The sequence below is a fragment of the Grammomys surdaster genome, unplaced genomic scaffold (genome assembly GCF_004785775.1).
Source record: "Grammomys surdaster isolate TR1022 unplaced genomic scaffold, NIH_TR_1.0 63, whole genome shotgun sequence".
NCBI classification, from domain to species: Eukaryota; Metazoa; Chordata; class Mammalia; order Rodentia; family Muridae; genus Grammomys; species Grammomys surdaster.
This window is the reverse complement of record NW_021604565.1, coordinates 14,353,201-14,361,725: the sequence shown is the minus strand read 5'-3', so window position 1 is coordinate 14,361,725 and position 8,525 is coordinate 14,353,201. Positions and strand designations below refer to the sequence as shown.

Genomic DNA, 8,525 nt, shown 5'->3' with positions numbered 1-8,525 from the left:
GAGCAAAGAGAGGGAAAAAGGGAAAAAGGAAGGAAGAGAGGAAGAGAACACCTGCTTAGAGAAAAGGCCTGTACCAAGTCTTGTTGGTCCGGGAGATGTTTTAGTCACCTACTTCTGCCACCTATGGGTGCAGTGACTCTGACCTATCTCTGCCACCTATGGGTACAGTGACTCTGACCTATCTCTGCCACCTATGTGTGCAGTGACTCTGGGCTTTTCTTGTGGAAATTGCTAATATAATAACAGGTCTCAAAAGACAATATGGACAACTTTATGTTACCAGAAACTTGCTAATGAGCATCTCACTTTCATGGAGGAAATCTGGTTGTGGAAGCTTAGGAGGTGGTTGGAAAGGGCTGGAATGAGACACTGGTGACCCTTGAAGGACCACACTGCCTCTTCGGAGAGAACTTGAATCTTGAAACTTATTTATTTGTTGGTATTTATGTTTTAAACATAACACACACACACACTAAATGCAGAAAAATGACATGGCTTCCAGGCAGGTTTGACAAGAGGATTCCTTGGAATCGCTCACAAATTTACTATCCCATCCTTTCTGGGGACAAACCTGTCCTGCAGTGCTGGTCAGACCTTCTGTGGAGATGATATAGGCACAGCCTTGAGCCTGGAGAGGTAGCTCAATAGTCAAGTGCACTTGCTCTTCCTGGATTCAGCTCCTTACAGCTATGTGGAGGCTTGCAACTACCTGTAATTCCAGTTCCAGAGGGTCTGACTCCTTCTTCTGGCCTCTGCTGGCACCAGACACACACATGATGCACAGACATACATGTAGAAACACATTCACCCAAATAAAATAGAAAGAAAGAAAGAAAGAAAGAAAGAAAGAAAGAAAGAAAGAAAGAAGGAAGGAAGGAAGGAAGGAAGGAAAGAAGGAAAGAAAGAAAGAAAGAAAGAAAGAAAGAAAGAAAGAAAGAAATCTTCAAACAGCATTAAATCAGACAAAAAACAAACAAACAAAACCCACATCTCATAGATCTTGGTTTTGTCTCTTGCTTGCTGTTTAATGCAAACTTTGACCTGGAATACAAAAAACTGCTAAAGGCATCTATGTAGAGGAATTTTAATCCAGCAATGTGGCTGCTCTGGGAAGAGATCACATCCAAAGACATTCTAGATCTGTGGGATCCAGCTGGAATACAGACATGTCCTTAGTAGACACATTTAATCCCTCTGGCTGGACTACACATCTTTAATCCCTCTGGCTGGAATATAGACACGCCCTTAACACACTTTAGTACACACCTTTAATCCCAAACAATGATGGTAAAGTTAGTTTGTAGAAGGAAACAGCCATATTTGAAAGTGATGTCTAATTGAGAGGCAGACAAAGTGATGAATCAGAGAAAAATTTGACAGAATGAGTCAGAGATAGAATACGCTCAACTCTCATAGGAACAGACAGGAAAGAAAGTCAAAGAGAGCAGCACCAAGAGAGAGAGGGAGAGGAGGCATTTTTACTGGGACAGTTTTACAGGCAGGTTGTAGGTGAACACAGAATGAGCCAGACAATGAGAAGGAGCCAGAAGGTTAGAACAAATTGCCAGAGTTAGTTTGAGGCTAAGCAGAGAAATTTGATGAGAAGCCAGTTTGAATCAGTCAATTTAGAGAGGGTTTTGAGCCAGAATAGTTGAGTCAAACCAGCCAGCTAGAGTTCAGAAAGAGCTAGAAATGGTGAGCTTATTCAGCAGTAAGTCTCAGAGGCTGAAACATTCTAGGTCTAGGTTAGCAGATGGAGGCTGGAAACTGAAGTTTTCTAGGTCCTGGCTTACAGAAGACTAGACTGTACAGAGGTTCAAAGCTTCCAGGCCTAGTCCTAGAGAGAACTAAAAACACTCTGGGCTCAGCCCAAGCCATATTCATGAAGCTTGAGTGGCTCTTGTCTCGTCCCATCATCTGAGGAAATAGAAGAAACATTTATACATCTAGGCAGCCCTTTGTCCTGAGGAGGCTTCCTAAAGGCACTCAACAGTTCCTTCAGAGTGTTTTTGCTCCCAGATGGTAGGACTATCTATCTCCCTCCGCCAAAACCTGAAAGCTCATTGTACTTTCTTAGACTTCCTTTGAGACATTCACCCTCTCCCCTCCTCCCCATTAGCTCCTTCAGGCTGGACGCCTCTTCATTTCCATAGCATGATGTGTCCATGTTCCTTTCCTGCAGCTGCTGTTTCCCACAAACCACTGGGGATTCATGGCTTCAGGGAGCACCAGTGTTTATATGGCCCCAGGTCTGCAGATCAGAGGTCTTGAAACAGGTCTCACTGGGCTAACCTCAACCTTGAGCTTTATTGTTGTAGACCCTAATGGATGATCTGTTTCCTGTCGCTGTCCAGACTCCAGGGGCCACCCTCAGTTTGCTTCCTGGTCCCTTCCTTCAACCATTTTCAAAGCTGGAAATATTTGGCAAGACTAGGTGGTCTGAGAGATTCCTATTTTAAAGTCAGCTTTTTGGTGACCTGAATTCCTCTTTTCAATAAAACATCATGTCTTCTTTGTAAATTCCAGGGATAAGGGTGGGAGCAGAGGAATATCCACCCAGCACATTGCCCAGAGAATAACTTACATCAGTAGCTGAGTGATGTAAAGAATATTGATGTTCACATCCTTTACACAGATGACTTTCTGAGAAAATACAATAAAACAGTTTTTTCTTCTGAAATTAACTTTTTATACATATCACAAGATATAAGCTTGGATTGTCCTGGTTATTTTTTCTACATCAAGTCTTTTTTTTTAACTTTTAAAATTGTTTTTATTTATGTATGGGTGTTTTGGCTGCATGTAAGTCTGTGTACCAAGTGAGCGATATGCCCACAGAAATCAGAAGAGAGTGGCAGATCCCTTGGGACTGGAGTCACAGGCAGTTAGACACCATGTGGGTGATAGGAATCAAGCCTAGGTCCTCTAGAAGAGTAGCCAGTGTCCTTAACCACTGACCCACCACTGCAGCTACATACTGGGATTTCTAAACACTGGATTTTATTGAAGTAAGATTCACATTGGTTGCAATGCTAGGACACTGTTTTATATATGCCTGTGTAAACATTATAGAAACATCTTTGAAAAACTAGGTGTCAGTAGTTCTTTGTGTGTGATGTTTATTATTATTATTATTTCTTTAGATCTTTTATGTATATGAACATTTTGTCAGTATGTTTGTCTATGTACCACATGTCTCTTGGTACCCACAGAGGTCAGAGAGGATGTTGAATCCCCCAGAACAATTGTGAGCTGCCGTGTGGACAGGAACTGGATCAGGGTCCTCTGTAAGAACAGCCAGCGCTTTAAGCCACTCAACCATCTGTTTATCTCCCTGTGGTATTGCTTTTTTAATGGATGCCTTCCTTATGAAAAAAAGCTAATGTCAGCAAGCCAATATATTTCCATTCTATTTTCTCTCTTTTGAAAAAAAAAAGCAATCATCTAATATCTAAGGATGACGTTGTGCTACAATTTTAGGTGTTATCAAGTGTATGAAGTAGAAATGCAGGCTTTAAAAATATAAGCAACAAAGCATGAGGCACTATGAGGTGCAAGGTGTACCATTGGTTCAGCCGTTCACAAGACTGTGCCTTCCTACTGCTTTCTGTCCTCCATTATTTCTGCTGGAAGATCGGTTGTTAATCTTGTTCCCTTGGATGTGATGAGAAGTTTGTTTTTATTATATGTATGCACATACATATGTATATCCATGTTCTCATGTGTGTACATGTAAGTTCATGTGCAATATCTATAGTATGCATACATATGTATACATGTTCTCATGTTTCATGTATATGGCCTCATGTGTGTGTGTGTGTGTGTGTGTGTGTGTGTGTGTGTGTGTGTGTGTTCTTGCTTATTTTTACACTGAATGCCTTCTTCAAACACTCTCCTCACTTGAACCCAGAGCTTATTGAGCCTGCTAGTCTAGCTGTCCACCTGGCCCTAGGAATCTGTCTCAACATCCTACATGCTGGGCTCATAGTGAACTACACCGTCTGCCTTGGTTTTCTGTGGGTTCTGTACTGCAGTCCTCAGAGATCCCAACAAGTGGCTTACCTACAGAACTACCCCCAGCCCTCTCCTGCTGCTTCTAATATTTTGTCTTTGAGCACTTTTTTGGGCATTTTTCCTGTAATATGGGTGGATAAGGACATTTTGTGTCTAGCCCACTTGGACTTCACTGAGTGTATTGGATGCACAGGGGAAGGCTTTTCTTTCTTTTGAAGAAGCTTCTGTGTGTGTGTGTGTGTGTGTGTGTGTGTGTGTGTGTGTGTGTGCGTGTGCTTGTGTCATGATGGTGCCCCAGATTGTTCTGTGTGTTGCATAATCTCTGATAATTCACCTTCAACCTTATGGGTTCTTTTTTTCTATTCTCCAGCATTTCTGGAAACTCCCTAGAATTTCCATTTTGTTCTTTCACATAACTTCTGCTTCTTTTTGGTGTTTTCTATTTGATGAGACACTGCCTCTGTGTCTAATAAGCCTTCCCTTCGTTCTCTTAGCATCTTTATAATGGCTGCTGCGAAGTCTGTGAAATACAACATTGGATCATTGATGATGATAATAAATAGTAATAATACATTTTAAAGAAATTCCTTTTTAAAAGAGAGAAGGAAGAAGCCCCTGATCACTTGACTACATGCACAAGGCCTTGAACCTAGGAGCTGGAGGACTGCTGGTTGTCTGAGTCTCCCTGGGAGAGGCTGTGTTCCTTGATTTAAAATTGAAGAAAAAAGGATGCTATGCCTTCTCAGAAAGGAGTGACCATCACACTGACCTAAGGACTCAGAAGAGAGGGAAGGATCACTCTAGTGCCTTTTCAGGGTTCTACATTTTCATGAATAAATATTTCTTCATTGTTGGCATGCCCTTATGATGGTGATATTTATTTGTCTTGCCTACTCTGTTTTACTTCTATTATTTTTTGATAGGGTTCAAATAAACGTTTTATTGAGATATGTTCATATATGCCACATATACATCATATACATAGTTATGGTCTCTCGTTTCTTAATCTCCTCCCACTGTTCTCTGTTCTCCCACACCCTTTTCCTTCCTTCCTTCCCATCTGCTTCCATGAGATTGTATACATATATACATTAATCTGAGGTGGCTCAGTTTAAGAACATTTGCACTTCCTGCAGAGGACCCAGATTCAGTTCCCAACACTTATATAGTGGCCCAGTTGGCTGTAACTCTAGCTTCAGAGGCCTCGGACACCTTCTGTCCTCTACAGGCACTGGCACACACATGGCACACACATGCACACATACATATACACACAAGCTCTCACACATGCAGATACAATACATCCTTAAATATGTATGTGTATGTAAGTGTTTGTAATATGATTTTAAGGCTATTTTAAAATCAAACATACTTGTTTGTCTGGGGAATATGTCTATAATTATTCAGTCTGAGGCCCCTATCTGTAAATGATGCTACCTACCTACAAATCAGGTCTCCCTTCCTCAGTTAAACCCCTCAGGAAACACTCTCACACTTGGAAGTGTGTCTCCCAGGTGACTCTAAATCTAGTCAAAGTGACAATAAAGAAAAACTCTTGCAACTAGTGACATTAAAAGTCTTTCTGTGTGCCTGATTTTTGTGTTTTTGATAACACTTATTTGCATGTCTTTTCCCCCCTTTCTAGCTGGATTGTTTAGTATTGGATCTGGGAGTTCTTTCTGTGGCCTCGATATAAGTCATGTGTCCTTCCAGTCTGCACCAGGACATTTTATCATCTTAGCAGGTCCTTGTGCAATGTGTCGCTCTCTTCCTTTGTAAGTTGTGCCTTAGTGTTGGGCCTAAGTGTCACTTACACGTAGACCTCCCAAATTTTCCTTAATGTTTTTTTTCCAAGTTGTATACCTTCACATGCCGACCTGATGAATTTGTATGTAAGACGAGGGGTTCAGGAAAATCAGTTGGCCTGAGCCAGGAATGGTGGCACATGCCTCAACTTTCAGGATTAACTTTTCTTAAGCTAAGACAGGAGCATTGTGGGAAGGAGGCCAGCCCAGGCTACAGAGCATTTTCAAGACCACCCAGAGCTAAAAGTGGGTCAAGGGCAAGAGCAAGTGGGGCAGAGGCAAGGAAGTAGAAAATCCAGTAGTCCTCCCAGTATTCAGGAAGTGGAGGCAGAAGGATCCTAAGACTGAGGCCAGCCTGAAATGTACAATAAAGCCCTATCTGAAACAAAACGAGACAAAGAACACCCCCCACCCCACCACAGTTCGGTCATGCTTTAATACTTACACAGAGGCTACTTTGGAGGTTTCTAGTTTTCTCCTCCTGGAGCACTGATCTGTTGCTCTCCTGATGCCCATGCCACACACTCCTGGTAATTATATTCACATGATACATTTCAAAATCAGGTAGCATGGTCTCTTCCATTTTAATTGTTTTATTCAAAATTATCTTAGCTATTATAATTCCATTCTTTTCTCACATCGGTTTTATAACAAATTCAGGTATACCTACAAAAGAAATCCTGCCCCAGTTTTTGACAGAAATGAGTCCATCCTGTCTATCAATGAAAGGAAAACTGTAATCTTCACTCTGTTAAATCTTCCGGTCTGTGCACAGATCCATTACTAGAGTCTTCGTTAACTCCTCCCGCTGTCCCTCCCAGGTGTGACCCTTGCACATGATTTGTTAGGTTTACAAATGTGTTCATTTTGAGATGTAAATGGCATTATATTTTTAAGATGCAATTTCTGCAGGTCCATTACTAATGCACAGGAATACATTTTATTTTTATACTTATTTTTCATCCTACAACCTTCTTGAATCCACCCATTAACTGTAGAGGGTTTTCCACTTTTGTTTGTGCTATGAATTCTCTAGTATTTTCTCAACAGATAATTATTTCATTCAGAGTTAACAGAGAACATTATTACTTCCTTTTCGGTCTGCAAAATTGAATTTCTTTGAGGGGTATGGGCAATTTTAATTTATTTTTATTAATGTATGCATGATGTTATTAACGTATGCAGAAAGCACAGTTTTATTCTAACATTTCAGTGCCTGCCAATGGTGTGCCCTGACCAGCTCTCTCTGCATGACTTCTCTTGGGTTTCTAGAACTTCTGGTTTATTGTTGAATAACTGTGCTTGCCCTCACCTTATTCCTGACATAAGAGAAAGTGTTTACTCTTCTCTCTGAAGTATGGGGTTTATGTAAACGTTTGCCATGGTAACAAACTTGAATGATTGCAGTGTATAATCCTTTATGTCTATACTTAGGGATTATATTTCCCAACACTCCGTTACAGATTTCTTTATGCTGTCTTTGACTTTGGCATCAGAATACTACCATTTTCCTAAAATAAACTGAAGTAGTTTTGTGTTTGTTTGTTTATTTGGATTTTTTTAGGAGATTGTATACAATTAGTGTCAATTCTTTGTTTCTTGAGACGTCTGTAGTTCTAGAATTTTCTTCTAGAGGAAGTATAAAACTATTATTTCAATTTTATAGTTCAAACCATGTATTTTATGTTGGATAAGTTTTGATGTTTTTCATTTTTCAATAAATGAGTCATTTTTTCCTAAATTATCAATTTTATAGATGTAGCATTGGCCACATCTACATAATGACTATGTAGTGACACTTTTCATGATGATAACATGTCTGTTGACTTAATCTTCCCCTTCAGTCTTGATAAAGCCTGTTTTAAATACTAGCTTGTTCTCAGTTTTGTTACTTTTTCTGCTTTCAATAATTTTTATTTTTATTCTTTTATTACCATCAGTCTGCTTATGTCTAATATGTCTTCTTTTCTTTCTTTTTATTTTGGTTTTTGATTTTTGTTTTTTGGCCTTTGGTTTTGGAGACAGGGTTTCTCTGTGTAGCCTTGGCTGGTTCTATAGACCAGGCTGGTGTCCAACTCAGAGATTCACCTGCCTCTGCCTGCCAAGTGGTGGGATTAAAGGCATGAGCCACTGTGCCCAGCTATCTTGCTCATCTTGATACTGAAAAAGAGATTACTGTGGGAGAATTTTCTTCTCTAATCTTTCCTTTTAGTGTTGCGCTTTTTCTGTATTAAATTCACCACACATACACACACACACACAGAGAGAGAGAGAGAGAGAGAGAGAGAGAGAGAGAGAGAGAGAGAGAGAGAGAATGTTGTGATTTCATTTTCAATTGAGTTTTAAAATTTTGCTTTAAAAATCGACTTCCTATTTAACTAATGGATCATTTTCAAAGCATGCTTTCCTGGTTTCCACATACTTGGAGGTTTCCCCTGGTATTTTTGTTCTTGATTTCCACTGTGAGTCCACTGTGGTCAGAGAACCCACTTTATAACTTTGATTTGTTTACATTAACTTTGTGGTGAAAAATATTTTGCACAGCTGTGGCTCGGTGCATTTGCATTTAGAATGATATGCCTTCTTAGGTGATTGAAAGTTTTATGATTATGTCATGGCCATCTTTGTCTCTAAGAATTTAAAATAGATTTAAATGTGTCTTTATTAACACTTATACACCCACTCTTGCTTTCTCAATTGGTGGTT

The 8,525-nt window shown here is 40.0% G+C and overlaps 1 protein-coding gene across 3 annotated transcripts in view; it reads left to right on the top strand.

Moving 5' to 3' along the window:
- Ncald (neurocalcin delta) overlaps positions 1 to 8,525 on the top strand; it is a 175,552-nt gene that overhangs the window by 70,876 nt on the left and 96,151 nt on the right. The gene's annotated exons all lie outside the window — the stretch shown is intronic.